This window comes from Leptopilina heterotoma, unplaced genomic scaffold, assembly GCF_015476425.1.
Source record: "Leptopilina heterotoma isolate Lh14 unplaced genomic scaffold, ASM1547642v1 Lhet_173, whole genome shotgun sequence".
NCBI lineage: Eukaryota > Metazoa > Arthropoda > Insecta > Hymenoptera > Figitidae > Leptopilina > Leptopilina heterotoma.
The window spans coordinates 796,081-804,900 of NW_025110889.1; the positions used below are offsets into that span (position 1 = coordinate 796,081).

Below are 8,820 nucleotides of genomic sequence, written 5' to 3' on the forward strand. Positions count from 1 at the left end.
GAATTTTGCCTCATGTATGTAAGTATGTATCCTAAAATTTCTTCCATTTATCGAACCGACAATTAATTTGGTTCAACAAATCCAGCTCATTTCCTCTTCGTTTCTTAATTTGCTGCGTTTCTGCTGGTTGCACTGCAAAGAAATTCTCTTCCATATTTAAGGAACTGACCTCATCTTGTACATTTTCAACTTTAAAATAAAATTTTCCATTAATAGTTAGAGCATTGCAATTTTAATTATAGAAGGGTGTTATCACCCTAAATAAATGTCCGGAGTTATGTGACATTCTGTTAATTATTGTGGTGTCCATATTTAAATTTTATTTCACCCTACTTTTGAAAATTATTTCTTAAAAGAAAATATCAACTTATAAATATATTTTTTGAATTTATTCTCATCGCGATTTTTGTAGGTCTTTATTTGCTATTAAACAAAAATAAAAAATACGTATCTGTTTTTTTTCGATACAGTATAGAAAGAAAATATTTTTGGCCAATTTTAAGAGGTCGATTTGAATCTCACGTGGAATTGCCCGTATGCAGTATGTTGTGTTTCCATTTTCGAATTGCCCAACTTAATTCGAAAATCGAGTCGAGCAATTCGAAAGTCGAAACTTCAAATTGTTCGATTCGAATCGAAAGTTAACCGAGTCGAGCAATTGAGCCTCCCAATTCAATGCCAGTTTCCTTTTTTCGTCGACAAAAAGTCTGCACGGAATTTTCGAATTGAACAAACTTCCAGTGAGAAATTTGTTCATTAGAAATCAAAGAAAGAAAGAAGAAAGAAAAAAAAGAAGAAAAATTAGAAAAACATAGCCATTAGAAAAATATTGCTCCAGTCCGATGAAGACGGTTGTGCCGTTAAAACGTTAAGGATACTGTTTAAAGAATCTAACTTGGAGTGATCAATATTCTGTATACTACTATACAGTGTTGCCACCATTCAGGGAAATGTCATAGAGAATTTTTGTTGGTAGGAAAATATCAGGGAAAAATTTGATTGTTATGAAAATTTTTTAAGTTCAATAAAATTGAAAAAAATTAGGGGAATGAGAAAAGGAACCATGAAATTAAAATAAAATCCCATATTATGCATTTTTATATAACTTTAGATAATTTATTCCTCATAAACGAAATCCAAAATTGAAAAAATGAAAAAAGGTTATCAGAAATTTTTTTTTCTCTTTCCAATGAAAATGAAGTTTTTAACACCTCTTTAAGTTATTAAATTTACTTACTTTTAACATCTTGAACAATTTTTTTCCACGAACCTCTGGAAAACGAGTCAATTTTAAAAATTTGTTCCGTCTTTGGATCCTGATAAATGTAATTGATAATTTTTTTATATCCTCTCTCTTAATATGTCCCTTCTGTCTTTCAAAATTTTCTATTCCAATTTCATTTAGTTTAAATAAATATTTATTGTAAAGAATTTTATTGTTAGAAATATTCATATTCTTTGACATCTTAAATATTTTTAATATCAATTTCAGGTTACTGAAGTTGTTGAGATTAAATTGAAGTTTGATGTTAGTTGTTTTAAATTATTTAAAAACAATTAAGGATTCGTTACGAAATTCATAAAGAAGATATACAAGAACATGAATATTTTGATAAATAAAGATCATTATAATAAATATTTCATTAATCTTGGTTAAAATCGGGATTAAAATTTTTGAAAATGTAAAGAAAAAAATCAAGAAAAATGAAATAAAAGAAATTGTAGTTTATACATGTATGGATCCAAAGACTGAACAAACTCAACAAAGAAAAACTACAGAATTTAAAAAAAATCTTATCTAAATTTAACTTGTTCAAACTTTTTTTTGTCTCTATTATTGTCGACAAATTAAGTTATATTAACAATAATTGAGGAGTCGGGAAGAAGAACTCGCCGAGCGCTCCAACGCATGCGTTAATATCAGCCGGGTAGCAGTGACAGGCCCAGAGGAGCTCACTGCTCCTCGACTGATATTAAAGAATACGTTCCCGCGCTCAGCGAGTTCTTCTTCCCGGCTCCTCAATTCAAAAAATTTGAATCTATTAAAAGTTTTCTATTTAATTATATTTTTGTGGTACTTAAATTCTTGAAAATATTCATTCAACTTTTAAAAGATATAATAAAAAAAATTCTACAAATTACTTTTTGTACAATAATTTCTTAAAAAACTTTTTTTTAAAATTATATTTTTACTTTTTTATTGAAATTTTTCAAAATTTAATTTTCAGAAAATTTAATTAGTAAATAAATTTCTTTAACTAAAATTTTATAAATTCTCAATCATTTAAAATTATAAAAGAAAAACTAATATTTAATTGAATAGTGAATTTCGAAGAGGGCACAACTCCGATTTTCTTGAAATTTTACAGGAGAAACAAAAAACTGTTTATTTGAAAAAACTTTAATTAAAAGAGTCCAGTTTTTTTCGTAGTAAATAGATGATGATATTTTTTATGAGAAAATGATTAAAGAATTGTCCTCAACAGTGAGTTGGAAAAAATTGATATTACAGTTGTCAGAGTTGAACACTTTTCGAAGTTCATGAAAAAATTTAATCGTTTTAATCATAAGCTTTCCTTTAATCATATCATAAGGAAAGTCGTTAATTGGGTAGCTCTATAAATATGCAGCTGATTCAATCTCTTTAACAGGCTTTGTTCGATTATTAAAATATAAAACGTTTTTGAAATTTAACTGTTTTTTAAAAAAATTACAACTAAAATTATTTCAAAATTTAATTATTTTTTGTTGAAATTTTTAAACAAAATTATTTTAAAATTTTATGATTTTTTAATGAAATAAGAAATTAATAATTTTTCAATAATTTAATACAACTTTTAAAAAATTTCTGAGGAAAATTTGAAATCGAGTACACTAACCACTATACCACGTTCGCATAGGATTTCAAATTCATAATAGAATTTATGAAGTTCCACGAAAAGAAATTACAAAAAACTAACACATCAGTGTTAATTATAATATTAAAAAAAGAACTAATAATACTAGTAAATTCGTAAAAACAAATTGACTGCAGAACTAAATATTTTATCTATAATAAGTAAATACCTTGAACAAAAAGTCGGACCGATTTCGGACTAATCCGGAATTTGTCCGCAAGAGTACGGTTTATTGTGGAGTTTTTTCACCCTGAATTAAGTTTGAACTGAATACAGTTTTTTATAAATATTGAATCCGTAATTAGTCCGATTTAGTCCGAAGTTAGTCAGATCATATGCAACTAGTAAAGGCAGAAGTAATCCGATTGGTTTAACCAGTGAATCCGCAGTTAATCCGAAACAGTCTGCTTATGGTCAGGTTATTGTCACTCAGAATTAGCCCGGATAAATCCAAACTCAATACGGTTTTGAATAACCAGTGAATCCGGAATTAGTCCGATCTAGTCCGAAGTTAGTCTGATAATACGCAATTTGCAAATGTGAAATTAGTCCGATTTAAATCAGGAATTAATCTGGTTATGTAAATTATGATTACACTACAGATTGTCCAAAACAAAAGGTCCAAGACCGAAAGTCCAAACCGGAAGGTCCAATGGACGGAAAGCCCAAAGGTCAAATTGTCCAAAAGTTGTAAAGTCAAAAGGACTTAATGTCCAAAAAATTGGATTGTCCAAAGTTAAAAAAAATTTTTTTTTGTGCGTGTTTGTGAGATGCAGAATGTCCTCCAGAAACAATCCTGACGGCGAACCCAACACTGACCGTAGTTGCTCTTGCATCACAATCATTCCTTCTTCTGCACTGCCAATATATTTTCGTGTCCTTGCCAGAGGAATGTTTTGTGTACAAAAAACCCTCCACGTGTAAATAACGCGATTTTCCTACTAAAACGATTTCCCCTTCAATGTCAGACATTTTAACTAAATTTGCAACTTAAAACCGCACGAAAATTTTGATGTGATCCGAACGCGAAAAATGTTTTGACACGACTGTTACTGTAACCAGGGAAACTTCATATCAAACAAAAGACAATATGTATACGAAATATACTTGTTTAAATTTTTCATTCTTTTTTATTTCGGATTTTTGATTTTTTTGCTTTTTGGATTTTAAAGTGGTGGACTTTTTGTCGTTTGGAGTTTTTGGAAATTTTGGACTTTCTAAGTTTTGGACATTTTTATCTTCGGACATTCTAACTATTGGAAATTTTTACCATTGGACATTATAACTATTGGACATTCTAAATTTGGACCTTTTATTTTGGACATTCTGTCTGACAACCGTAAATTATGTTCAGGTTTATGCCATACGAAAATATATTTATAGTTTAAATTTATCTGAATTTAATACGAATTGTTTTTAATATACAAATTCAATATTAAAAATAAAAAATAAATAATAAAAAAATAAGTATTAAATAATAAATTTTAATATTAAAATCTTTGCATACATATTTTGGATTGTTCCATACCAGTTTCGGATTAAATCTTTCAACTTGATTACTTTCGGATTATTGCCGACTGATTTCGTATTCTTTACATATTGATTTCGCATTATTCCGTATTTATTTTAGATGAATTTTTTAACGGACATAATTTCGGATTGTTGCGTAATAATTACAGGCTTAATTCATTTACATTCATGATTACTCCAGACTGATTTAGGATTCATAATTTCGCTTGGATTAACGTTAGATTAATGGGGATCATTTTCGGATATGATTATATATTTTTTGCGCAATAGAAATTAATAATAATTTGAAAATATTATTTGGAAATTAAATTTAAAGTTTTTTAAAATAATTAATTAATTAGTTAATTAATTAATAATATTGGAAGGTAAATAAATTAAAATGTTTGTGAAAATTTTGTTTTTATGAAATAAGGTTAGGTAAAATGTTTTTAATTATTTTTAACCACAAATCACAAATCACTTGGGAAACTTTTCGGAAATCTTTCGGAAATTGATTGTTTTTAATGGAAATAATTTCGGAAATCTTCAGGAAATTTAATTTTTTTTTAACGGAAATCACTTGGGAAACTTTCTGGAAATCTTCAGGAAATTGATTTTTTTAACGGAAATCACTTCAGAAACTTTCCGGAAATTGATTTTTTTAACGGAAATCACTTCGAAAACTTTCCGGAAAGCTTCCAAAAATTGATTTTCTTGAAACGGAAATCGGTTTGGAAATCTTCCGGAAATTTATTTTTTTTAACGGAAATCATTTGGGAAACTTTCTCGAAAGCTTCAGGAAATTAATTTTTTTAACAGAAATCATTAGGGAAACTTTCCGGAAATTTATTTTTTTTGACGTTAAATTTCTCCTGGAAGCCGATTTTTCTACAGGAATTTTTCCGGAAATCACTTCGGAAACTTTCCAGAATTTATTCGGAAACTGATTTTTTTGGCATTAATTTTTCTATGGAAGTCGCCTTTTCTTCCGGAAATTGATCTTTTGGAGTTAATTTTTTCTCTGGAGAATGCTTCTGGAAGTCGATTTTTCTTTAGGAAATTTTTTGGAAATTACTTCAGAAACTCTACGAAAATTAATTATTTTTTACGTTCAATTTTTCATGGAAAAAATCACTTGCTTTGACAACCTCTTCCCATACTTCGGAAAATTAATAAAATTCAATAGAAAAGAGAAATGTATTTTGAGAATAATTAATGAAAATATTAACAAATAAAAAAATTATTTCCAAAAATACAAACAAAATTTTTTTTTGAATTTTAAAAAAATTGTATAAAAAATTTTTTTAGATATTTTTTAAAATCCTTGTATCAGATTTTAGTTATTAATGACTGCAATAAACCTGCAAAATTTCAGGACAATCCATCAAAATTTGTTTGAGATAATTTGTACACAATTTTTGTGACATACACACACACACACACACACACACACACACACACACATACACACACACACACATACATCTGGACATTTGCTCAGAATTGAATATACATATGTTATAGATGAAAATGAGTCCATATAACCTTCTTTTGAAAAATTGAAAATCGTCACGAATGCAAAGCTTCCTCATGAGGAAGCAAAATTATTTATATGCATTAACCTGTAATTTTTTTCTTGGAATAAGCAGGACGTAAAAGTTGGACAAATATATTCGAAAAATTTGAAATATTTTTTTTTGTACTAAAAACTATTCCAGAAAATATATAAAACATGATATGGTGTAGATTTATCAAGAAAATTTAATAAAAATAAATATGTTTGGATTTTAAAAATTATTTTTTCTTTTAATAAGATTATTTAAAATTATATCAACAACCAAATGGATTATATGAACTGATTAAAACTATCGCTGAATGTAACTAAATACCATTGTTATTATAGTTCTCTTTTTTACTAAATTTTTTTTTCTGTTTTTTATTTTCTTAATTTAATAAAAATCCTCTAAAATCTAAAGATTTTATATATTTTATATAAGCTTGTTTCAAGATTGCTGAAAATTGGTGCAATTTTGGTATACAAAATTTAAAACAAAATCTAATCTTTTTAAGATAAAATGTTTTTAATAAATATGTGTTCATGTTTAGAATAATGTTAGAAGCTTTTCAATGTTAAAATATTTCCATTTTGAATAGCAGAAAGAAAGACAGTCAAAAAATTGATGTACACTCGTGCGCATTAATGCCTTCCCTCAGGGAAGGCACTAATCTTGAGTGTTTTGCCTCCGCTCTATGTTATTTCTATGGCGTAGCGATTATTTGAGCGGAATGTGGAACAGAAATCTGACATCTCGTAAAAGAAGGTTTGTTGTTATTTTGAAACATGTGCTTCGAATATTAGTTAGTTAATTAATTATAAATATATATTAAAAGATAAAATTCTCTGTCATTGTAATGATATAAAATTGATAATTAGTAAAAATAATAATTATTAATGATCAATTAATTATAATATTTATTTGAACGATTGTTAAAAAAATGTAAAAGTTAAAAAAACAAAGTTTTATTTATTTCGTTTCACACTTTCATAGTTTATTTAATTTAATTTATTTATCTAGCTTTAAATATAAATTTAAAAAAGACAAACTTATTTTTCTTTTATATAAAAGAAAACTAATAATTTTTTTTATTTAAAAGAGTTGAGTAATGGAAATGACAGGAGTGATTAGAAGATATTTGGCGATCACGGTCGAATGGCAGTTAATACGAGAGTAAATATTAAACTATTTTTATCATCACAACTAAAAATTCAATCTCAGAATTTATAGGATTATAATTTATGCGATAGAGATTGCATTTTCATTAACACTGTTGTATTTTTGTGGGACGTTTTCATTGACAGTAATGCTGCAAATATTTTCAAGAAAACATTAGCATCCGATATACCATCTTTATGTTAAAGGTAATTTAATATAAATAAATCAATATAAGAATAATAATAAACAAGAATATTAACTAATAATAAATTAAAAGGAAATAAAACAAAAACAAAAAATTGTTCTTTTGTTGTAAATAAAAAATTAATTTTCAGATAAACAATGAGTGCTGAAGAATAAATACAAGTGGCAAAAGGGTAATTAATTGGATGTTTATGGCATGGAAAAGCAGAATACAACAATGACAAGACATTATTGACAATTGCTTCTGTTCATGATATTAGTGTAATAGTGTTACCACTTTATCATTATTTTTGTGAGCATCGACAATGGTTAAAAAGTGCAGAACAAGGAAGAAGATATTCAACAAATTCACATTTCTACTTTATTATTTTACAACACGTTACATGTAACATCATTTGCCAAGATGGTCTAATATGGTAAACAATTAATATTAATTATTAATTTTTAATATTAATATTAATAATTTTTTTACATTCAGTTAGCAAGCTATATTTATATAGCTGTCGTACCCGTCTTCGACGGATTTTAGTTTCTACCAATACATTTAACAATGTTTCTACCAATCTGGAAAATCAGAAAATAGACGAGAATTTAATTTGACCGGAAAATTAATAATTAGTTACCATTAGCTATTTTGGTAGTACTTATAATATTACTATTTGAATAGTCTCCATCCTTTAGCAAAAAATCAAAAATTATCAAAAATTCGAGAAACCGAATTTCTTAAAATTTAACATTTTTTTCTTCTCTTTTATATCATTAAGATTCATTATTATTGAACTCTTCAAAAATACTTTACTTATTCAATAGCCTCCACCCTTTTGGTAAAAAATCTAAAATTATGGAAAATTAGCAAAAATTCAAAAAACCGAATTTCTTGAAATTCAAAATTTTTCCTCTTTTTTATGGCATTTAGCTTCATTATTTTTGGGCTCTTCAAAAATACTTTACCTAATTTGTTATCTCCACCCTTTGGTAAAAAATTTAAAATTATGGAAAAATGGCAAAAACGCAAAAAACTAAATTTCTTAAACTTCAACATTTTTCCTTCTTTTTTATGGCATTTAACTTCATAATTTTTGTGCTCTTCAAAAATACTTTACTTATTCAATAGTCTCCACTCTCCGGTAAAAAAACTAAAATTATGGAAAATTAGCAAAAATTCAAAAAACCGAATTTCCTAAAATTCAACATTTTTTCTTCTTTTTTATGGCATTTAGCTTCATTATTTTTGTGCTCTTCAATAATACTTTACTTATTCAATGGAAGTATTTAGGCTAAATAATTATTTTATTAAATTTGACTATAATTAGTACAGTTACTCGAGAGTAAAAAAAATATTAATTAGAACGGGAGATATTCAATTTTTTCAAATAATTAAAAAAATTGAAAATTTCTAAATTTTTTTTTCATGGATTGCTTCTAAATTTTCTATAGTTGAGTATTACATGTTATTTATTAACATTTTAGCATAATTTTGCAAAAAAAACTTCTTT

The 8,820-nt window shown here is 26.5% G+C and overlaps 1 long non-coding RNA gene across 1 annotated transcript; it reads left to right on the forward strand.

Annotated features, from left to right (window-relative positions):
• Positions 1-7,092: 7,092 nt before the first annotated feature.
• LOC122499713 lies at positions 7,093-7,734 on the forward strand. The gene is made up of 3 exons (XR_006301370.1): positions 7,093-7,135; positions 7,267-7,326; positions 7,456-7,734. It is a non-coding gene; the product is annotated as an uncharacterized LOC122499713 (long non-coding RNA).
• The last annotated feature ends 1,086 nt before the right edge of the window (positions 7,735-8,820 follow it).